Source organism: Pseudochaenichthys georgianus, chromosome 7, assembly GCF_902827115.2.
Source record: "Pseudochaenichthys georgianus chromosome 7, fPseGeo1.2, whole genome shotgun sequence".
NCBI classification, from domain to species: domain Eukaryota; kingdom Metazoa; phylum Chordata; class Actinopteri; order Perciformes; family Channichthyidae; genus Pseudochaenichthys; species Pseudochaenichthys georgianus.
Genome location: NC_047509.1, coordinates 42,106,686 through 42,132,110, shown reverse-complemented (window position 1 = coordinate 42,132,110; position 25,425 = coordinate 42,106,686). Strand labels below are relative to the sequence as shown.

Below are 25,425 nucleotides of genomic sequence, written 5' to 3'. Positions count from 1 at the left end.
AACGCATTTAACGCATGTGCAGTATGGCCCGCCCCATACATGCCACCGGTGGCAGCGCCAGGGTATGGCTGGGGTAGGCTACACCCATACCAAGAAATGGCTTAGCCCCACCATGAAAAATGATGTTAAAGTAAGCAAAATAAAGTCTGCCAACTCGCGGAGTAAATTGCAGAGACAGCAGTTAGTAAGATTGATTTCAGTAGCCACGGTTTTGAAAACTTTTGTCACGTAGTGATCGTCTTCTCAATAGAACATCTTTGATAACGGCGTGGTGTTGTTGCAGGAAGTCCCGACGCAGAGTACTTTTGCTGTAGTACAGGGCAGAGCCATATAATAGTAATAATATGGCTCTGGTACAGGGGTGCACATAACTGGTACGCAGGTTATGTGCGTAATCTGAAATGCGTACCGTCACTTGTGTCACAAAGCGCATTTGCGTACCGACGTACTTGTGAAGCTTTTCCAGAAGGCGGTTAGATCACCGGACGACAGAGTCGGTCTCCGTGTGCACAGACAGGGCTGCTGTTAACGTCGGTCTGTACAACGGAACTGAGCCAAAACTACGCGAAACGGCTGCGGAGGGAGACTCCCCCCTTCACTGGAGAACTGCGCTAAAACAGCTGATCACAACGTTCACACTCTGTGGTCACGAAGTACTCCACTAGCCGCCCCCCCCCTCTGTCGACTTTCCTGAAGTATTCCCCCGTTGATAGAAATCAACACGTAATGAATTAAGACCCCACGGTTTGATGATTGATAGGTGTGTGGGTCGTCTTTCATTTTGACACGCAAAAAAATGTTATAATAAACATAGATACTGTATGTTAAATGGATATATCCGCCTTCTTTCATTTATCTTTCCATTCCCACAACAATATACATAAATAAATGGCATATTTTGGACATAGTTCGAATGGTGATTAATCATGATTAATTAATTTTTAAGCTGTGATTAATCTGATTAAAAATTGTAATCGTTTGACAGCCCTAGTTATAATCTATCCTGAATATTGATAGATTTATTTTAAATATCTATAATCATTACTACTTGTTGATAACAAAATGTGTCAATACCACGTAAAGCGTAGTACCGTTGGCGAGTATTCACAATTGTACAATACTAACTTCCAGCATATTTCTGGGTGAAAACTAAAAAAAATCTCTTTCCACCTAAAATATCCATAAGGTGCATTCATCACAGCGCATAGTCAACAAGTGCATTGTCCGGTGCCTTGCTCAAGGGCACCTCTGCAGGGCCCAGGAGGTGAACCAGCAGGGTCCAGGACGTGAACTGAGACCTTACAACCTCTTCTTAGTGTTGTAAACTTTATACAGGGTTCATACACTTTTTCACCAATGATTTTCAATGACTTTTCCATGACTTCTCAATGACCTTTACCTCATTTTCCATGACCAAAACAAAATTCCCACTGAAAATGGTTTATTTTAACATGGAACAGGAAAATAAGGTCTGCATATGAAACATGTTGTGCCTATCTAAAACAAATCAAATAGTAGGCTTACTAGCTTCTACACGCTAAAGCAACTGTAGTCAGGGAGGCTGGTATGAAAAAGGTGGCAAGGACCCGACCCCTGACCCCCTGAAAGCAGCAGTGTCAATAATAACAGAAACGCCAAAGAGTCACATCTAATAGAAATATATAAAAGCATTTATTTTAATTGTGTAGCAGTCAGTTTATAATTCTGGCAGCACTGTTGAGCATTTTGAAAATGTATTGTCATGCCTGTGCAAGGCTTAGTCTTTCTATCTTTATAGCCACTGGTGTAAAGTAACTAAGTTCATAAACTCAACAAGTACTATACGTGGGTACAATTTTGAGATACTTGTACTTTATTTAAGTATTTCAATGTTTTGCTACTTTGTACTTCTACTCCTCTACAGTTCAGAGGTACATGGTGTACTTCTACTCCTCTACAGTTCAGAGGTACATGGTGTACTTCTACTCCACTACAGTTCAGTGGTACATGGTGTACTTCTACTGCACTACATGTATTTAATACCTTTAGTTACTCTACAGATGTGGATGAATGATGTGAAATATAATCAAGTGTTGAATCAGATTTTGGTTCTACCTGGAGTAAATCCACAAGCTACCCTGCAGTATACAAAGTCATTCAGACTAGCTGCACCTTCACCAGCTTTGAGAACACTTTCATGATCAATCATTATAAAACATATCATATATATTATTCTGAAATGGACCAATCTGCACAACGACTACTTTTACTGTCGCTACTTTCACTATATTTTGATGAGAATACTTTTCTACTTTTACTTGAGTAACATTTTGAATGCACGACTTACTGTACTACTGTAACAGAGTATTCCTACACTCTGGTACTTCTACTTTTACTCAAGTACAAGATCTGAGTACTTCTACTTTTACTACCAGATCAGAGTACTTCTACTTTTACTCAAGTACAAGACCTGAGTACTTCTACTTTTATTCAAGTACAAGACCTGAGTACTTCTACTTTTACTCAAGTACAAGACCCGAGTACTTCCACGTCTACTAAAGTACAAGATCCGAGTACTTCTACTTTTAATCAAGTACAAGATCTGAGTACTTCTACTTTTACTCTAGCACAATATCTATACTTATACCACCTCCGTTTATAGCCTATGAAAAAAACTATTAGAAAACGAAGGCTAAAGCTAACGTTAGCAGATAGTGACAATGTATGCTATTGCTAGCTAGCTAGCTCAACGATTCCTTAATGATATTGTGACAGAAAAACATTTCAGTTCACATCACGCTCTGCCGCTCTGCTCTGAACACCTGAACGGCCCGTTCTAACAGCTGTTCACCAGCGGAGGAGTCTGTGCCACAGTGACTCCGCACAGTTAACGAACGCACCGTAGATAATGTAGCTGACCGTCATACCGGAGCAGCAGAGTTCAACCGACAGGCAGGAAGACTCGAGCACACAGCTCGCGCTTCATATATTAAAAAATAATACCATGCGCGTCATGATGGCACATAACAGCTCGCGACCGCAGATTATTTTGGCGATTAGATAAAATGTAAATTATATTTGACGCAGTTACATTTCCATGACTTTTCCAAAACTTTGGGAAAAACATCGTTTTCCATAACTTTTCCAGGGCCTGGAATTTGCATTTTGAATTTCCATGACTTTTCCAGGTTTTCAATGACCGTACGAACCCTGTTTATATTAAATATTTACAAAGATGGTTGTGCCAACAAGATCCACGAGATGGTGCTGTATCTGACTTACTTCCCCAGAAAGCTACGTAACATGGTTTAGGCCACCAGTGTTTGGTCAGCGTACTGCACAAACAACATTGCCCAAACTGCCCCCTACCTACTCCAATTACGTGACGGAGCTAACTCCATCTGCAGTCACACTCACAGCTGAATGAGGCTCCATTATAAGCTGCATGGTTTTTGTAACACTCTGTAAATAAACAAACTACGTTTACCGTTTTCTAGACTAGACACGGGTATAAGTAAAATAAATATGAGGTAACATGAAGTTGTTAATGTCAGTATGACGATATTTATTGTTTATCTTGTTAGGAGCAGTTTGCCAGTAAATGTTTGCAGGAACTGTTTTGTAACAGTGTGTTTCATGACCAGTGGGGATTTTCTTTTACGGGGGGAGACACTACACACACACACGGTGCTGCCCCTCACACATTCTTCAAATCAAGTTGCATATACTTGAGCTACGTTTTTATTATAATTACTGTGAAATGTATTATGTTTTCATGATTATTACAACAAATACACACTTGCAGCTGATAACGCTGGCAATTATTTTATATTTATTAGACTATAAAAAAAAAAAGTGGGGGCTCCAAATAAGTGGGGGGACAGCGATCCCCCGCGTCCAACGACCACTACACCACTGTTCATGACGGACAGAAACAGCGTTGAGTCGGTCAGGTAGAGCAGCAGGTGAAATCCGGACCGGTGCAGACTCCCTGTTACCTCATTCACACCAACGGTGTTTCAGGGCCGGTTCGGAGCTGGAGCTTGAAAAGCACCGGGTTTTCCTGTTCACACCGCAGCGGAGCAGCCTCTTAGCTCCGGAATCCGGTTAGTTTCAAGCACCAAAAAATTGTCCGGCCAGAACAAAAGCACCACATACGTCACGCTTACGTCGAGGCGGGGGCAGGGGCAGCGACAGATCAACTCCTGAACAACAACAAAAAGCCCGCGTTTTATCCGGTTTGTACACAACGATGGAGAAACTTAACAAGAGTTTTAGAGTTTCTGCCATAGACTGTATATATAAAGGTTTCTGCTCATGGTGAAGCAACGTGTCTGTGTGTTAAGGTGGAACCTGAGCATTCACGTTGATCACCTCTCATTATAACTCTAAATCTATAAAACTATAAATATTAAACTTTACTTCACTTGTTCATTTGAGAACAGCTGTTACATACCTGGGTGAAGGTTACAGTTCATTTAAATGAAAGATACAACATTACTCCACACTCATGGTTCAGTCCACCTTAAGAAATAAGACCGACCTCGGAAGCAGTTGTGTTTTAAAAAAACCTTTATTGACACGATTACACTTTTTTATAAGAATATAACTAAACCACAGAAATGACTCCGAAAGGTGCAGATAGAGCCATAAGAAATGAATGCAAATGATTTCATCCGCGCGGTTTTGCTTTATGAAGCAGGCACGCAAACGGTTACGTCATGACGCAAACGATGACTCAACGACGCATTACCAGTCGGACTCTGGGCGGTGTGAAAAGAGCCAGAGCTAAACCGAAGAACTGGTTCTGAACCTGAAAAGCTCTAGCACGGCACTTGAACCGGAGTTGCGTTGGTGTGAATGAGGTATGTTGGAGGACTTGATAACTCACTCCCCACTTGTTGGATTGGAACAGCACTTAACGTGGCAGACCCTCTGTGCCCAAAACAATAGCAAACAACATTTGATTAGTTGTCCTAAACAACCCCTTGAGTCTTACCTTCTATCAGACACTAAAATGGAGATCCCCTGTGTTGAACGGGTTCTTTCTACAATAGCCTGAGCCCTGGCTGCCCTGAACTAATCAGAAGTTTTACTTTAGATAAGTGAAGAAAATAAAAAGATTATTCTCAATTACGGGTGAGATGCAAGGACTGCATCTTTATGGGATTTCACTAATGGCAACTGACCCATGGACTCCATCTTCTAGGATCCTTCATTGTGAAGAGTGATGCAGGATTTGAAGATGTTTTTGATTAGAAACCTTAGATAAGATCTGTGGTTAACACAAGCTTGGGAGATTTTCACTTTTTGTTCTAAGACGTATTTTTTAATTATTTTAGGGAATTAGATTACAATCTAATTTACTTGCCCGAGGCAACACAGCAGGATAGAGATGGGTATAGGTTTTAACGGTATCTTATCGATACTTCTTAATGAAGTGTGTGCGGCACGTCCTACGCCGGTTTCTCTTTATAAATCACAATCAACTCAAAATGTAGCGCATCTTTTGCGGGCTTCACGTAATGGGTTAAATTGACTTATCGTACGATAAATACAAATGGACTCGATAACTTTTCTGAGCTCGATAAATTGCGTTTACATAAGGATGTGACCAGCATTTTAGCTAGGAGCGCTGTGGCTGCCGGCCACGCGCGCTGTGAGGGGCGGGGCTGACACACAGCCAGGTCAGGACACTCCGCGTGCACGTGCAGCGGCGTAGCAGCCAAATTAATAATATAGCGAGAAGCGGGAGACAACGTGTGACTTACTCGCGGGGAATTTAAAGTGAAATGGAATTGGTTACAAAACCTAACTACACATCTCGATTCTCCGGTGTGGCAGTATTTTGGATTCAAGCCAAATGAACGAGGCGAACCAATGGACCTGAATGAGCCGGGCGGTGTGTCGCATTTGTTTAAAAAAGGTAGCGACAAAAGCAGGCAATACCACGCATTTTAAACTACACCTACAACACAACCACCCCATTCCCTTTTCCCAGCTGGTAGCAAACACAACAGCTGGAGATGGAGAGCTCCCACCTTCCCGACAGTTTCCAATCAAAGATGCATTTGCCCGACAATGCAAACATGCTTGCTCGAAAACTTTGAAAAACAGATTTGGATATGGCCTGTTGAGGAATCTGGGTCTTTGACAGTGGACTCACTCACTGTACACTTGACTGTTGTTTTAAGGAGGGTTTTTTTGCTTGTGAGATAATGTGTGCTCATATTTGTCAAGTTAACGCGTTAATAACGCAAAACAAAATTAACGCCACTAATTATTTTAACGCGATTAACGCATGTGTATTTTTTGTCCTCGGCCACCCCGTAGTTTCAGAGCGCATCGAGTTTAAAATACATTCTACAAGCTGATGCTGATCCTGCCGTCTGCTTGCGGCAGACCACACTTCCACGCTCACCGGCAGGCACCGACTGGCCATCGGGAGGACCGGGAGGGTGTGTGTATGTGGGCCGCGAGCGAGAACGTGCACACCTTACGTTAGGGCTGTGCGATTATGGCAAAAATCATAATCACGATTATTTGGGTCAATAATTGATATCACGATTATTTTGACGATTATTCAATGACCATTTATTGAACTTTAAAACAAATAATATTTTACCAATAAACAAGAACAAATATGTTGGAGCGCACTTCCAAAACCATACTAAACATATATTATTAATATGATAAATAAAAATAAATTAGAACAAAATAAATCAAATCAAATATGTTGCAGTGCACTGTCACAGCCTACTGAAAACTCCTTAACATATAGCCAACATGTTGGTAAAACATATTCAACATATTCCACTCAGTTAAACGTTGAAGGCTGGCCAACCCTCATGGTCCAGAAGTAACAGGAAATAAATGTTGAACTACAATTTAAGACCAAATAAAAATGTTTAGGCCACCGTGGCAAATGCTGGTAGGGCTGCTCATGTCATCTCTTAAAGATGTGTTGCAAGAAACACCAGCCTGTTTACATGGTCTGGTTTCAGAGATGAGCGCAGGCAGGTGACAAGCCACCTGTACTGAAGACCCTCAGCCACGCCCCGACACATGGGGTGACGCCGGCCAATCACAAAGCTTTGATGCGTTCAAGTGCATTATTCTGGCACAGGAAGATTATGTTACAGGACATTAACGATAAAACAGAATATTGTTGTTCTATTTTTAGACGCATCTCGCGATCGACTGGTTGCGCACCCCTGGGCTAGACCATAGGTCTGTTGTGGTAGCAAAGTAGTCAGCTGAAGCCACATCTCTCTCAACTTCCCCACGGCATTTGTCATATAGTGCAGGCAGCGCAGACCTGCTGAAATAATACCGAGACGGCATCGCGTCACGCGATGTCCAACATGTTGACACGTTGCTTGAAGCCCTGGTTGCTAACAGTGCTAACTGGGCACATATCTTTAGCGATGTGAAATGTAATGGCACCTGTAATATCTCTGTGTCTCTGCGAGCTCGTCGCGTAGGCCGTTGCTCTGTACAATGCGTCCTGAATCGATGACTGTGATGATGTGGTGGATGAAGTCGAGCGGGCATCTGCTTTTTGTTGTATGCCCGGTCGTATTGCACGTTGTGGTTGTATTTCAGATGATTAAAGAGATTGGTTGTGTTAGTGTGTGGTGCCAACACAACCTGGTAACACATCCTGCACTGTACTTTGTTTTGCTCCACGTCGGACTCCTGAAAGCCAAAGTACTTCCAAATAGTGGAAATAGTTTTACCCTTCTTTTTAACGAGTTGCTGCTCTTGTTCTGACATCTTCGCTCGCGCTGAACACTCACAACACATGTCACTCCCACGTGGCCGAGTGGGCTTTTAGGGAGGGGCGAAAGCGCACCCAGCAATATAATCGTATTTTGTCAATTATGCTGTTTTCATAATCGTCGCAAGCCATAATCGTAATCGCGATTAAAATACGATTAATTGCACAGCCCTACCTTACGTGTTGTTGTTGTTGTTGTTAGCATTTGGTGTTAGCTAGCTGCGCTAACGGATATAAGGAGCTGTTTAAATGAAAACAGAGGAGCGACATTTCACCGAGCACTTGACTTGATGCAGGAAGCCAGACGGTGGGACATTGTACGAAAAGTCAGCACACTCAGTGCAACTGCAACATGATTGCAGCGTCCAGGCAGCTCCCGTTCGAGCATATGCCTTGAGTTGCACATAGCTCCAACGATCCAGCACGCGCAATAACTTGAAAAATATTCCTCTAAGGTACATTTAGAACAGATAAAAAATGTACGATTAATTTGCGATTAACTATGGACAATCATGCGATTAAATATGTTAATCGACTGACAGCCCTAATATATATATAAATAATATATCTATATATATATAAATAATATATCTATAAATAATATATATATATATATATATATATATATAGATAGAGAGAGAGAGCTGTTTTCCAGCCTGACTAATTTATTGTTTTGGTTGTGTCTGATTTTAATTAATTTATTATAATTTAATTAATCATTTATATATTTTAATATTATTTCACATTTACTTTGCAATGTTTAATGTTCAATAAAAAGTTATGTTTGAAAGGATGTACTTGTATTATCATTATGTCAGTGGTCTAAAATGGTCTTACAACGGTGCCGACAATATTATCGTTTATCACAATCATTTCCAGAATCGTCCAACAAAATTAATTATCGTGACAGGCCTAACGTAACGCCCATATTGCCTATAAATAGTCAAAGAAACGCCCCGTATTAATATTCATTCAGACTGACTGACTGAAGAAGATCGCAGGAAAGGACGACAGAACATCTAAAAAAGACATTTCACACCGTGTCAGATTTTGGTTCTTTTGGGGAGGTGGAAACAAATCACATTGTTTGGTAGATGCAGTTTGAACCAGAGTAGCAGCGTGGAGGTCGGATCGTCACCAACATAAATAAATAAGTGGTACACATAACGTTCCTCAGGCAGTGTGTCAGTGTGTTTGTGCCGGGGACAGGAGACCCCCCTTGATGAGAAACTAAGTGGAGTCAATTCATGTTTATTTTTTTATTTGGTGGTTTGTGTTCCGGCTGTCGATCAGCTGTGCGCAGCGTCTCCACTGCAGCCTGTGCGTCTCAACCAACTCTATCCAACTCTATCCAACTCTATCCACCACTTAAAGGAAATAAAACTAATGTGTTGTGTTATATCAGCTACCAAATATATGGTGTTCTTAGTTTCCATACCTCCTGTGTTTTATGAGCGACTTATCAAGTCTTAGCAAACGGCATAAAACATGATTAAACGTGATGGTATATAAAACCATGTTCGTGTCTATACAACCTATAGAAATACAAAACGGCCTCAGTTTAGACGTAATTCTGTCCTCCTGCTTACCGCATCATTTATGAGAAAACATTTCATAACATTAACACAACATATTCGAGGTGGTTTTAAATAACATATCCGTATTTATTTATTTCTCCAAGTTATGTTTTTGTGCGCACTGAGGAGTATTAAACAGGCGTTTGTTTAATCATTTTAAGATTGGCTTTAATCAATGTTTGAAAACGAATTCTTCATATATGATAAATGAGGTAACGTTTTATTTATGGTATTATTTTCACATATTTCTCCATTCTTCCTTCTGCCAACGGTTACCCTTTTACTTTTGCTACTTTAACTATATTTTGATGCTAATATTTTTCAACTTTTACTTGAGGAACAATTTGATTGCAGGACTTTGACTTGTAAGAGAGTATTTATACACTTTTTTACTTAAATACAACAACTGAGTTCTTAACTTCTCCCATCTGACGTGATACAATTACTTGTAATTGGGGCAACAGAGCACGAATGATGGAAGTTGAAAATTCTGCATTTCTCCGTCTGAATATGATGCCTTTTGGCCTGATGTTTGGACAGATTGCTCATGTTACCGCGCGTACGCGAAAACACTAATGGCAAACGAGCATTGTCCACATCGAGTCACTATACTTTTGAACGCTCCGTTCTCTCCGTCCCTGGCAGATCTGTGTGTTGCTGCAGCGTGTCTGTGAACGAACGGACCGACCCTCTCACACAGAAGTGAGAGAGAGATCGCTGTGTAGTGAGTGTAGAGAGTGGAAATAATTATATTGCAAGTTAGACACAGAGTTGGTTCGATAAAATGTGCAAGATAACGTTTATGTAGCAATAATAAATATGAAATCTGTTTTATATACAATTTTTTTATTTCTTCAGTACCGATAACAAAACCGATAACGTTGGAGCTTATCAATACCGCGGTCTTTAAATATGTAGCCCCGGGGGCCTGTTAACTACCGGCGTTCGGTACCCATCCCTACAGCAGAAGAACGTTCAACTTTGATGTGTAGTCGAGGGAAGCCCTACTGAACTGGTACCAGTCCTTGATTGGACAGTACCAAAATGTTGATGAGTTGTGTTATCGGTATTTGTATTATGTTACGGTTTGTGAAACATTATTTACAGAGCACAGTGGAGTGCAGGTTGTTTAGGTATGTTATGTAGCCAAAGGCTAGCCTAGCATATTTGCTAGGTAAGCCTAAGTTTAAACTTTACAATCATACTTAAAAAATAAATGCATGGATCATTCTGGAATCTTCCAGTGATTTTTCTTTTCCCTTTAACCTGACCTCCAATCTCAGTCACATGAATGGAGAGGGGAAATGACTCTCCCTAATGATTTAAATAAGGACAATTGTTCAGACAGGAACACAAATATCCTTGAGCCGAAAGGCATCACATGACCGACACTAATTTCAGTAACACCGTTTGGCAACACAAACTACTTTAACGACCACAGCTCTTTCTGGGGGCTTGGTCTGGTCTGTTACCAAAAGTTGGGGGGAAAAATCCCAGATCTTTGTTTTTTCTAAATGTTGTTTCAAGTTATTTCCTTTCTTTTTTTGCATCTGAGAGGCTACAGGACATAGTTTCTTCTGGACAAAAGTAACAATTTAATAACTGGTCATATGTTCACATCTATTCACGTTAGTGTTGTCACGATACCAACATTTTGGTTTTGATACCGATACCAAGTCAAGAATTGCGATTCCTATTCTTTTTCGAGACTTTTCTTAAAAAAAGGGCAACAGTCTTAAATGTCATTATTGTGCTTTATTTCACACCAGAACCATAACACAAACTTTTAAACAATGAGAACAATAAATTAAATAAATGACTAGAATTTGTATTAAATACAATTAAGCATCATCTATAAACAAGTTTTTTGTTTTTCGCTTCTGGCGTCTTTTTTGCAGTTGCACTCCCACTTGCAGCCATGCTTCTCGCTTTCTCACATGCGCGTGCACGAGAGAGGGGAGGGACTAAGAGCGTGCTTGAGAGGGGAGGGACTGCAGGCAAGGCTGCAGTGCGGGAGTGGAAGCAGAGCGCTGAACACACACGGCTCGTATTAAAAACAGCGCTTTCTCACCGGAGTACTTTTCCCCGTCATTCTTAAAGTACCGATACTAGGGGTGTAACGGTACACGTACCGAAATTATTCGGTACGGGCCCTTCGGTTCGGTACACGTGTGTACCGAAGTGTACCGAACGAATATAACGTTAAACGTAAAAAATTGAGAACGTGAACAACTTCTTGGAAGTAATCTCAGGTGCTGCGTCGCTGCATTCAGAGTAATTTTCTCCCATTGTGTTCAACGCATCATAGAGCAAGCAAGTCATTTCATTGGACGAGCTGGTCAGAGGGATGCGTTCAAATGTAGTCAGTAATTTGAGGAACTGTCGAAATGGCGAACGCAGATAAAGTTGAGCTTGAAAATCCTCCAGCATCATTGAAGTCTCCGGTTTGGGAACATTTTGGTTTCGCAGTTACGTACAAGGATGAGGGACAAAGACAGGTGGACCGAACCAAAGCTGTTTGTCGGCATTGTTCAACTAACATTGGTTACGCGGCTGGCAATACATCAAACTTGCACACTCATTTGAAAAGGCATCACCCGAACGTGAATATCACCGGTACCAAAAGACTGAAGTGCAAACCCAACTCCCACTAGCATTTAGCCTCCACCACTCGCAAAAACTTCAAACCGAGCCAAAGCTATTACAAACGGAAAATATCCTTATGTTGCGGTGTTAGCAAAGCGCTACCTGGCTGTATCTGCTACCTCTGTCCCTGGCGAGAGGGTGCTCTCCACAGCAGGAGACATTGCTAGTGCCAGCAGATCTGCCCTTTCGGCAAGCAATGTGGACAAGTACATTTTTCTTTAAACAAACATGAAAATACAATGACAAGCAAGTCCTAATGTCAAACTGGCTGCTTAGGTAGTACAGTTCAAATACAGATGATTTCAGTTCATCAAAATGCTGCACCTTAATGTTCATTTGATTATATTTTATATTTATTTGAGTGAATATTCACAGTTTAATAATAATTAAAAACCCAATAGTTTATGTTTTGTGAGTAGGCCTACTAGTACAGTAAAGTTCAAATACAGATTATTTCAGTTTATCGAAATGCTGCACCTTAATGTTTATTTGATTATATTTTGTATTTATTTGAGTGAATACATTATTCACAGTTTAATAATAATTTTAAAAAAATATGTTATGTTTTGTGATAATTTTCTGCTGTACCGAAAACGTACCGAACCGAACCGTGACCTAAAAACCGAGGTACGTACCGAACCGAAATGTTTGTGAACCGTTACACCCCTAATTCTTATACCATTTTGTACAATAATTATAATGAAAAAGTTCAAACAAACTCAAACTTACAGCTGATTAATAACGGTATCCAACTTGAGTTTTTATTATATCAAAAACCTGTTGAAATGCTTCTGTTATTTTTACTGTCCCCCAAAAGCGCGTCGGCAGCCTGCAGGAAAGCTTCTTTCACAACTTCGCCGTCTTTGAAGGACTTCATGTGTTTCGCAAGAACGTGACTGACACGATAAGATGCTCTGGCAGCAGCCTTGCTCTTGTTGTTGGGCGGGTGAAAATGGACTGCTGTGCATTTAGCGGTCCTTTCAGGCCCCTCCCCTTTTGGGAGCGTGGGGCAGAATTAGGAGGGAATTCCGTCTCGTAGCGTTTGTGCACTGTTTTGAAATGCCGCTCCTAAATTACCCTTCTTGGATAAAGCCACGCTCGCATTGCAGACGAGAGACAGATGGACTTTGAATTGGAATAGATCCAAAAAATAATCATCGTTTTGCTTCTGCCATAATTGCGGTCTTGTGTGTGCGGACTGTCACTCCTGTTCTGTTGACATGCACAACGTTAGCGAACTAGTGCACTGCCCACTGCCCACCAGCCACGCCCCGACACATGGGGTCACGCCAGCCAATCACAAAGCTTTGATGCGTTCAAGTGCATTATTCTGGCACAGGAAGATTATGTTATAGGACATTAACGATAAAACAGAATATTGTTGTTCTATTTTTAGACACATCTCGCGATCGACTGGGAATCTCGACTGATTGGGCACCCCTGCTATAGACCAACAACACACTCTCTATCAGTAATCCCACACACTACCCTGTCAGCCCAGCAGCTGGGAAGACCGGGAAGTTTTGGGGAGCTGCAGTGTTTTTGCATGGGCTGATGCTAGACAAAAAAACGTTTTGCTACATGCAAAAGTGCATTATAAATTAATTGTGTTATTATTATTATTATTATAGTATTTGACCAGATATTTCTTATTTTATGATTTGTGTCCATTTTACAGACAAAAAGAGGATACAGGTTAATAAGGCAATGTAGCCAGGTAATAGCTTTAGCAAAAATGTAGCAGGATGTATTTCTGTCTTTTGTTTGTTTTTAAATTATAACCTGTAATTGAGATCATGTGCTTTTCTCCGCTGTACCCTTTGTCTGTCTGCTTGTCGTTGCTTTTCAAAGGTTTACTCCAGAGACAGAGGCATTATTTCCTGCAATCCATCACCTGAGCTAGGTTTGATGTTGCAGTCAGTGTAACAGGTGTAAGGGATTACACTTACACAACAACGCTTTTCTTTTTTTAATAGAAAAAAATCCACTTGGGTTTTTTCACCACCGATTCAGTATAGGATAATATGACAATAATAATAATAGTAAAATGTATATAAAGAACAGTAGTACATATATATTATTCTCTGCTTTTAACCCATCCTAGTACCAGGAGCAGTGGGCAGCTATTGTACAGCGCCCGGGGAGCAACGGGAGTGGGGAAGGGGGATGTTGATGATGCTCAAGGGCACCACGGCAGGGCCCAGGAGGTGAACTGGGCCTTTTCCAAGTAGCAGTCCACTCCATATTTAGGTCTGGTCGGGGACTTGAACTGGCGACCCTACGGCTCCCAGTCCAAGCGCCTACTGACTGAGCCACCTTGCCTGTCATTGTATCACTTCTTTAAAGCATTTGGAGCATATGCTTATTGTAACACATTTGACTCAGTTAGTTCAGGGTCTAATTTAACTCTTTGTTAGGCCTGGGCATCTTTTGAAAATTGAGGTTAATCAAAACTAAAATAATATGCAAAGATGAAAAGTTTGTGTATAAAACGAGTGAGGCGGTGAGTGAGAAGGGGCAAGAGAGTATGTGTAACGGTGCAAGTTAGTAATTATGTGCCGAACTTTGCCACCACCCACAAATCATCTCCATTCAGCTCAAAATGCCATGGCAAGCACAGGCATCATTTATACTGGGGACACTTTTGGAAATGGCCAATTCTGTCCACCACTTTGCATTAGGATAATGTCCTAATATATACTGTAAATACCGTGAAAACGAATTGTACACTTTGAGAGGTTTATTTGCAAAATGGAACATCAATCTCGAGGACTGTTCACACTTTTTGGATGTATCTCTGTGCAGTTTGGACCTGCGACACGTTCAATATTAGCAATAATTCAATGGACTATAGTAAAGAAATGGATGCTCCCGATTTGCAGCAGCGTAGCATAGTTACAGCACTAGTTGTCAAAAAATGATTGCAAGCATATGTATGTATGTGTGTATTAGTGTTGTCACGATATAGTGTTGCACGATGTACCGATACTTGAAAGGTACCGCGATACCCTTTCGTTAAAAACGGTACGATTCCTCCGTTTCATTAGTATCGGTACTTTAAGAATGACGGGGGAAAGTACTCCCGTGAAAAAGCGCCGTTTTAATAAGAGCCGTGTGTGTTCAGCGCTCTGCTTCCACTCCCTGCACTGCAGTAGAGATGGGCGAGTCATGATTCATCCGGATCATTAACCCGGATCCTAGTAATGAGCCGGTCGTGACGAGTCTCCCTCTCGATTAACCCGAGTCCTTTGAGTCCTACACCTGATGTGACGTAACAATTAAAACTATAAATTGCGTCACTCTTTACTCTCTTTATAACGTGTACAATCACATTACAACGTTGTTGTATCCAGAGATCCAGCAGACTCGTCGCCATGCACGAATCAACAGCAAATTCAGCCCCTCCTCCGGCTCCCGCGAGAGTCCCGTGAGCCGTGAGTCGTTGGACTCGCGGGAGCCGTGAGTGAGCCGTGAGTGAGCCGTGAGTCCGCAAATCTCTGAGTCTGCTGCGACTCGTCGAGGGAGCCGTGGGACTCGCGGGAGCCGTGCGAGCCGGAGGAGGGGCTGAGTCTGCTGTAGATTCGTGCATGGGGACGAGTCTGCTGGATCTCTGGATCTGCTGCCTGCTATATGTTACGGCTCTGAGTCCTCGTAGGCCATGGTCTCTCTCGATCATTGACCTGGATTCACGGATCCCGCGATTTTTCCGGCTCTAAATTAAGTTTCAGTGTAGACTTCTAACAAAATGGTCATGTTGTGCAACAGTCTCCTGTAATAATATCTGCATTTCCAATAAGGATCTTACTTGGAAACTCGTTTATTTTGAACATGGCACACAAAAAGAAACAAATGATAGAAAATTGCAAAACAGTTAGAATATATAAAATGTAATTATACAATTATTATTATTATTATTATTATTATTATTATTAAATGAAAATACAATTGTGCAAAATTAGCTTAAGTACAGGAACATATTAAAATAACTATATACATATAATGCAAAACACTTATTTTTTAAAATGCACACACACACACGTTTTATTAAAGCAAAAGACACTGTGTAGCGGAGGTTAATGTAACGTTAGTTTAATATGCTGGTTAAATGCAACAACTTTTCGGTTTCACCGGTAGGATTTCTACGGTCTTGGTCATGCTGACTCATATGACTCAAATGACTCGTATGATCCGGATCTCTTCAATGATTGACTCAGAAGACTCCGAGTCCATAAAATGATCCGGATTTGCCATCTCTACACTGCAGTCCCGCTCCTCTCAAGCACGTTCTAAGTCCCTCCCCTCTCTCGTGCACGCAGCCACGCGCTAGCTGCCAGAGCATGTGAGAAAACGAGAAGCATGGCTGCAAGTGGGAGTGCAACTTCCGCTGCGCCTCGGCTTGTTGACAGAAAAGACGCCAGAAGTCTGTGAACGGGCCGTTCAGGTGTTCAGAGCAGAGCTCCCTGTGGGAGCGGCAGAGCGTGATGTGCACTGAAACGTTTTTCTGTCGCAATATTATCGTTGAGCAAACTTAACTAGCAAACTAGCATCACTATCTGCTAACGTTAGCTTTAGCCTTCGTTTTCTATTAGTCTTTTTCATAGGCTATAAACGGAGGTGGTATAAGTATATATATTGTACTTGAGTAAAAGTAGAAGTACCCGGGTCTTGTACTTGAGTTAAAGTAGAAGTACCAGAATGTAGGAACAATCCTGCAATCAAAATGTTCCTCAAATAAAAGTACAAAAGTATTATCATCAAAATATAGTTAAAGTAGCGACAGTAAAAGTAGAAGTACCCAGGTCTTGTACTAGAAGCACCAGAGTGTAGGAATACTCTGTTACAGTAAAAGTATTGCATTCAAAATGTTCCTCAAGTAAAAGTATTAAAGTAGCGACAGTAAAAGTAGTCATTGTGCAGATTGGTCCATTTCAGAATAATATATATGATGTGTTTTATAATGATTGATCATGAAAGTGTTCTCAAAGCTGGTGAAGGTGCAGCTAGTTTGAATCTTGTGGATTTACTCCAGGTGGAACTAAAGTCTGATTTAACACTTGATTATATTTCACATCATTCATCCACATCTGTGAAGTAACTAAAGGGATTAATACATGTAGTGGAGTAAAAGTACACCATGTACCTCTGAACTGTAGTGGATTAGAAGTACAAAGTAGCAAAAGAAACATTGAAATACTTAAATAAAGTACAAGTATCTCAAAATTGTACCCAAGTAGTACTTGAGTTTATGAACTTAGTTACTTTACACCAGTGGCTATAAAGATAGAAAGACTAAGCCTTGCACAGAGGCATGAAAATACATTTTCAAAATGCTCAACAGTGCTGCCAAAATGTTAAACTCACTGCTACACAATTAAAATAAATGCTTTTATATATATTTATATTAGATGTGACTCTTTGGTGTTTCTGTTCTTAGTAACACTGCTGCTTTAGTTGTTCTGACTGCTAAAATCATCTGTTATTCCTCATTTTAAAGCCGATATTCCGTGTTTCCCTTTTTTTAAGAAAAGAATCGGAATCGCAATTCTTGACTTGGTATCGGTATCGAAACCAAAATGTTGGTATCGTGACAACACTATCACGATACCAACATTTTGGTTTCGATACCAAGTCAAGAATTGCGATTCCGATTCTTTTTCGATACTATTCTAAAAAAAAGGGAAACAGTCTTAAATGTAATTATTGTGCTTTATTTCACACCAGAACCATAACACAAACTTTTAAACAATGAGAACAATAAACAAAATAAATGACAATAATTCGTATTAAATAAAATTAAGCATCATCTCAAACAACTTTTTTGTTTTATAAAATATAATTTTTTTTATATTTTATTAACATGTAATAGTACAGTAATATAAATAATTATTGACAAAATGTATATTGCAGATGTCAGCCACATTGGTAAGTTAGCTAAAAAGATAGCCATATTAGACAGTTATCATTGCCATTGATTGCCTCGTCAAACTACGAAAACTTTCGTTTGTCACAAAATAAATTACACTTTAATGTGACTTAGATTTGAGGGCATGGTAGACCCTCCAGAAAAACGCGGGCTAAAATCCTTGATTATGCGATCAAACATGCGGGGTTTTATGTGATTTTATGCGGTGAAATTGCGGGGAGTTGCGAAATATGCGGAAAGTTGCGAAATATGCGGAAAAAATCAATATTGGGCTGTCTTATTTATTTATTCTCTCTCTCACACACAACCTGCCACTAACGTTAAACCCCTTTACTATTCAATTAAACACATTCAATGTTTATTTATTGTAAAAGCAATTGGGCTATTTTAATCACACTCTCTCTCTCTCTCACACACACACACACACTTCTCCGCCTCATTCTGTTTTCATTTACTCGTTCGTTAATCTGACCAGCTTCAGTCTTGTAGGCTACTCACTTCGTTTCTTGTAGCCCTCGAAAGGGTTTTGGAGGTCGATGTCTCGGTGAACGTGAGCTGTTTGGCTCTCTTGTCCGCAGCAGCAGAAAGCATGTTCGAATGTTTGAATGAATCAAAGTGGGTCGTCACCGTGGATGTTCTCTTATGCTCCAACACAGTTGCACGGGGTGCAGAATAGTTTCCCCCCAGACATCGGGGTACTGCTTTGCCCGGTCTTTAGCAGAAATGTTCGTCGGTAAATGAGATGGATTAGATTTTTTCATCTTGGTGAAGAGAAACTCTCGTGTGAGCTCCACACGTTCACTCTACGGTGTTGTTTACCTTCTGTGATGCGCGAGCTGATGACGTCGCGCATCGTCATCATTTCACGTCAAGACGAGTTAACTTCTTTTTTTTTCAACTTTGTGTGGAAAAATGCGGGGATTATGCGGCCTTTTGATAAATATGCGGCTTTTTAAAAATATGCGCCATTTTGCTGATTATGCGGTTTTTCTGGAGGGTCTAGCATGGGCTTGAGCATGATGTAATTATGTTATCTATCACATTCGCTAACCTGTCTGTCTTTAAATTCTTTAAACAGCTCTGGATGCCGGTCGGTGGGTGCTTAGCCAAGTCTATGTGTTGGCTCCCTTGGTTTGCAGGGATCTAAAACATGTCTCACAGACAGGCCTCGTGGTGTCCGTAGGCTTGCCCTCACTGTCAGAGATATCGCTCAAATACTTCCAAATTTCGCTTCTGGCGTCTTTTTTTTCAACAAGCTGAGGCGCAGCGGCAGTTGCACTCCCACTTGCAGCCATGCTTCTCGTTTTCTCACATGCTCTGGCAGCTAGCGCGTGCACGAGAGAGGGGAGGCACTAAGAGCGTGCTTGAGGGACGCAGGGAGTGGAAGCAGAGCGCAGAACACACACGGCTCTTATTAAAACGGCGCTTTCTCACCGGAGTACTTTTCCCCGTCATTCTTAAAGTACCGATACTAATGAAACAGAGGAATCGTACCGTTTTTAACAGCAGGGTATCGCGGTACCTTTCAAGTATCGGTACACCGTGCAACACTAGTGTGTATATATTGTTTGCTGTGGGCGCTTAATGCAGTTGTGGGGGGGGTTTTATCAGAAAAAATGATGGCAAGTGATGACGAGAGAGCAGCCTAGAGAACAACGGTGTGTGCGTGCAGTGAGTAGGACGTCAGCTGGAACGTAGCCGTGCAGTGTGTGTACCATCTATTTGTTGGAGAATAAATGCTACTGCTCAACACAACCAACTGCTGGTTGTGTGATAATTGAAGGAACTCTGGCTAGCAGTGGCAACAACAACAACAACAACTCTGGTTTAAGGTGTGCTGACCTTTAATGTGGAAAGCTATACCAATGTGACAAGCCCCTCCTCCAAGTTTCTCAACTTCCTGTGCGACCAAAAGGGGTTAGAGCAATTCTGTTGGAAACCCTTTAACCTGTTGAGTAGTGCTGGAGCGACGCGTCGACTTCAAAATATCGTCGACGACATATTTCCGCGTCGACGCGTCGCTACACACACGTGGGTGTGTAAACAAAGCAACAAGCAGTTCGCAATCGCACTTCAAACACAATGGAGACTGACACGGCTACCACCTCCTCCTCACAGGATTGCGCACGAAGCCCTCAAACGAAAACATCTCGCCCTAGGTCTTCAAAAGCATGGGAATATTTTAAAGTTAGTCCAAAACGCAAAGATATTGTCATTTGCAGTCTTTGCCAAATGGAGTTGTCATATCACACAAGCACAACGGCTATGTTGGAACATTTAAAGCGGCAGCTAGCTGTGGTGGCTACCATTAGCAGCTAGCATTTGCTCTCCGATTTTTACATAAAAATGGAATTATGGATTATAAATTCAATCATTTTTTTATACATAGACGTTAAAAACCTATGGATTAACCGATTCAGCCGCGTTTTTTCTCATTTTAATGCCATTGAACACGTCTTTTGATCAAATTGACAGCTACGGTGGTGAGACGATCTCCCTAGAAGCTCTGTAAAGGTACGTGTTGTGATGACTGTATTTGCTTCCCCTGTCACGAGTCCGGATCACTCAGTGATGATACTATATACCTACATAATCTGTGGGGTCTCAGTTTTAATCGGATATCTTGTATGTGCAGCTACGATGAGTAATAAGGGTACTTTTATCTTGAGTTCTGTGCCAATGTCCGTTAGCATTTTTCGCTCATGGGTCATTTAGATGCTTCTTATGAGACTTGTGTTTTGTTTTGGTAAACATGGTTTGTATCGGCAGTTAGCTGAGATTATTACCGTTAATCTGGTATAACACATTAATAGTTTGTTAAATATTAAGATCCTCTGAGACACAGTATTGTGAAAAAAAATAATTTTACATTACGTTTTTTTTACATTACGTTTTTTATGAATTGAACAACAGACAAATAATCGTTAGATTAGTCGACTAATCGATCAAATAATCGCCCGATTAATCGTTTTCGAAATAATCGTTTCCCCCCAGCACTACTGTTGAGCCCCATCACTGTGCGACCAAAACTCAGGGCAGGGAAGGCAAAGCCAGACAACACACCACGCAGCTTTACGGAGCCAAAACGGCAAATTTGTCTTACCTTTGCTGTTTTCTAATCAAAAGTTGTGTTCAATGGCATTAAAACGATAAAAACGCTGCTGAAGGTTAATCCAATGTCTCCGTGTCCCTTTGAAATGATTACTGATAATCCATCATCATATTTATGGCTAGAACCTAGTTTTCAGTTTTCAGAGCGTAACATAGCTTTTGGTTTGGGCAAGCTGCGTGCGCATCCCTCTCACTCCTCAATGGTAACGTGTAGGTGGATTTAGGAACATCCCCTTCGATATTGGCTCTAACAGCCCCTACACACGGCGGCGTGCGTTGACGCTTCAATGCTTCTGCCCATTGACTTTGAATGGGGTGACGTCACGCTTCGCCGAACTGCATCGTGGGAGCAAAGCATAGCTTTGCTCGCGTTGCTCGCTTCAAAAGTGGAGCAATGTTCTGCTTTTGACGCTTTGACGGAAGCGTCAACCAATCGAATCATATGCCAGTACAAGCTCTAGCCAATCAAACCACTGCTTGTGTGTCCAGGGCGGGAGATTCAGGTGATTGGTTGTTGGTCTAGCTTCAGACATGCCCGCAGGCAAGCATCAATGCACGCCGTCGTGTGTAGGGGCCGTAACCGTTCAAAAGAGGTGTCAATCATCAAAATCGACCGAGGGGGGCCAGAGATATGGCAAATCCACCCAAATGACCCCAGAAGTGTTTGTTTTTTTGCTAAACCTCTCTAAAAAGGGTCAAATGTCACTTGTTTTCCATCAATCTTGATACAGGGTACTTATTATATGTTATAGTTTGGATTCCTAAAGATTTTAGTCTACTATCCCATCATTCAAGGGTGGTTTTCACTATAAGTAATGTTTTTTATTTGAACTGACACTATAATTTACATTTTTTTTACTATGTTCAATCTGAATTTACTTTAAAATAAAAATATTCTATATTGATTCTGACTTTTCTACATCCAACTCACAGGTTTATCATTGCTTTGAGAAAAAAGATTATTAATTTAACCCTTTTAGAAGTGAATATATAGTCATTTGTTCTGGGCATGTTATTTTCGAGCCTGAGACCTGGAAAACAGGCTTGGGGCTGAACAGGTTAATTAGATTCCTGTGTTTATCACCATAATGTATGTGTTATAGGGGTGTAACGGTATGCGTATTCGTCCCGTACCGTCACGGTTCGGCACATGCAGTCACACGGCGAATACGCCTTTTTTTTACGAGTGGGAAAAAAGTCTGTCACTCAGGGCAGTATTACACTATATATAATCCAGGGGGCGGTATTGCGCCTAAAAGCCAGCCACCCGTAAATAACAAATGAAGAACAAGAACAAAACACAACAAAACGAACACAATACATGAAGAAGAAAAGTTAGCAGCTATGGCGAGTTCACACAACACACAGGAGCTAGAAGACCCACCTGCTCCTTTTAAATCAGGTGTGTGGGAACATTTCGGGTTCCCTGTGGACTATATTACTAGTGGACTAGTTGTGGATCGGACGAGGACGGTGTGTCGGCGTTGTTCAACAGCAGTGCGGTATGCTAGTGGTAACACGTCAAACATGCTCAATCACATCCGAGTCAGTCTCAGTCCCCAGCGAGAGGGTTTTCTCGACGGCAGGTGACATAGTTACCGCCAACAGATCTGCCCTCACTGCTGACAACGTAGACTAACTCATCTTTCTGAAGAACAACTTGAAAATAGAGTAAAGCTTGAGTACCTTTATTTAGGCATAATGGCCTCACACACTCACAAGTTAATTACACATGTTAGACATTGCTCCTAAAGGTAAAGATTTTATTTTGTTATATATTTATCATTGTATGTATTTTGACATCAGGAGATGTTATACAGTTCTGTATTGCCTTTTATTGATTGTGATTGAAACACTTTCTTATTATTTATTTTAATATTTTCAAGACATTCTTTTTAGTTGTACAGCTTATTTAACCTTTTTGTTTGACATCAGCCATTATAAATAATATGGCCACCTGTGTGTTACTGTTTGTGGTTTGTTTTTAACTGTGTAATACAGTTAATGATTCCAAATGTTAGAGTTCCTTATTTTCATACCAAAACTTGCACTACTGTTAAAAATAAATAACAGCAAAAAAAAATATGCATTTGGGACTTATTTTTGCTTGTCCTTGTTGTACCGAACCCGTACCGAACCGTGACCCTCAAACCGAGGTATGAACCGAACCGTGACTTCTGTGAACCGTTACACCCCTAATGTGTTATCACCAATACTCAAGAAGAATTCCATTAGTTGAATGAATCCATTTGGTAAAGCATGAGTTACAGAATTAAATAGTTTGAAAGAAATCGTAAACGGTAAGGACAGCATATTACCAAGTTTGGGAAAAACATTAAAAGTATGATATCTCTCTTAAATCAGTAGTAATTCAACATGGATTTCTTTCTATAAAAGTATGTTTTAGTTCAACCAGATAATTATTAGAAGTCTTGACAAAAAAAATCTTCTAAGCTACATATCGATAATATTACAATGCTATCTGTTCAGCAAAAATCGTCAAAAGAAAAGACTGACTTCTAATTGCGTTGAAAATGTGAATTCAAGTCAACTTTTTGAGGCATTTAAAAAAGTTAACTTGTATAGGTATTAACGGTATCAACGAAATGTAGGATATTAGGACCCATTTTTGCTTTACGATTGGATATAATACATCTCTGTAATTTATTCTTCCAGATATGAACTTATATCTTGCTCCTGGAGGAGATGCAACAGGACCATGCTACCCTACTTTGAGTGGATGCTAGATGTTGTAACTAACTCCATTATTTTTGGTTAAGTCACCTTTATTCCTTAAGTCATGGTGATTTTATTTTTTGAATGGCAGTAGACAGTATTTTCTGATTTATGGAATGATAATATATTAAGTAACATCTGCATATAGGATTGTTTCTTTAAAGGACTCGCCACTTTGAAGTAGAAACTTCTAACACATTTTCCAGCAGTGGATGTTCTTCCTGCCATCATACAATTATCGTAGTTACACTCGCGGGGGGTCTGGATAAAAGGTGGAATACAAGACTTTAAGTTCGGCGAAGGGAGCTGGTAGTGCCATCTTGTGGGTCCGCAGCATGGAACTGCCATAAAGCTTTTTCTGCTTAAGCCCTCTCTATTGTGTGAATATAACTGCAAACATGTTGGTTCTGTTCGAGCAAAATGAAAAGGGAAAACAAACTTCCCCTCGGGCCGACGGCAGACTGGCTGGATGATGGAGTCTGAAGTGAAGCGCTTCAGTGTTGGAACTGGGTCATTACCAGACGGGGGCTAAATGTGACTGCTAGCCTTGCTGTTCAAAATAATTCGGATGCGAAGGAGAAACTCGTATTAATGCTTGGCGGTCCCAGTGTTAGTTACGCTAGTTGTATGCAGAGGGAACACACTGACTACTGTTAGTGTGAGTCTGGGTGAAGTTAGCCGAAGCAGCATGCTGGTTAAAAAACAAAAGATGAGCGCTAACTAAGTTGTATCGGAGTTTGTGTTACGGGAGCTAACTCCTCTACATGTTACCGAGCAGGGTTCCACTCTGGCTCAGGGCCACACACACGGACACAACACTACTCACCGAATGAGTCTCAGTCCGGCTATCCTTCCAGCCTCCATTCCGTCTCAATGTCGACATTTTGGAGCAAGTTTTAGAGATGTTTCTCGAGTCCGGGCCTGGACTTCTGGGTGCCGCGCTGGAAGCCATGCATTCTGGGAGAGTGACGTCAGACCCCGGGCTGAGGGGAACTCTAGCAGGAACCACTTCCATTCACACAAAAAAACACGCACGCACACAATGAAATTATAACTATTTCCAAACATTAGAAGGATTTGTGTAAACAAAACTGATGTAAAAAACAAAGACAGAGACCTTGGTGTATATAAACATGTTATAATATGTATTTGATTTATTTGATTTGCTTGCAACAACAACAAAACTGGTGAACAATGAATGGTGTTAATTTAATCACAAGAATAACATGAGGATATTGACAAATAAAACACCGATGGTGTATTTGTTCTCTTTTCTTAGTTGTTGTTGTTAGGAGTCTGACTTGTGTGATATATTCAGTATCTCAAAGTGTGACACTGAAAGAAAAGTGGTGATATTTCTGAGGTGGTGGAAGCAACACTAGATAACCTTACGACTATAAAGTTAAAATGTTGACCTGTAATCCAACCTACCCCTTGTGATCTGACAGATTGTTATGAATCATGTTGGAATAGATGAGTATTGGGGATGTATTGGTCACAACAAAGAATATCACTGGTGGCAATGTTCCTCATAGGATCTGAAACATGAGCTATGCATAATTCGATAATTGTGTTTCTTTCACCTTTGTAAAAGGCCCATTCAAACCCCATGCAGCAGAGCAGTACGTGTTGGCACCCACTTGGTTGTTGACATCCACCTGGATTCATCGTCT

General features: G+C 40.9%; 1 protein-coding gene across 1 annotated transcript in view; it reads right to left on the bottom strand.

Annotated features, from left to right (window-relative positions):
• The window catches only part of LOC117449739 (zinc finger protein PLAGL2-like), a 37,327-nt gene extending 12,632 nt beyond the window's left edge, over positions 1–24,695 (bottom strand). Inside the window, exon 1 of the mRNA XM_034087598.2 lies at positions 24,579–24,695. The gene's annotated coding sequence lies outside the window, so the exon portion shown is untranslated. The remainder of the gene's footprint in view (positions 1–24,578) is intronic.
• Between the last annotated feature and the right edge of the window lie 730 nt (positions 24,696–25,425).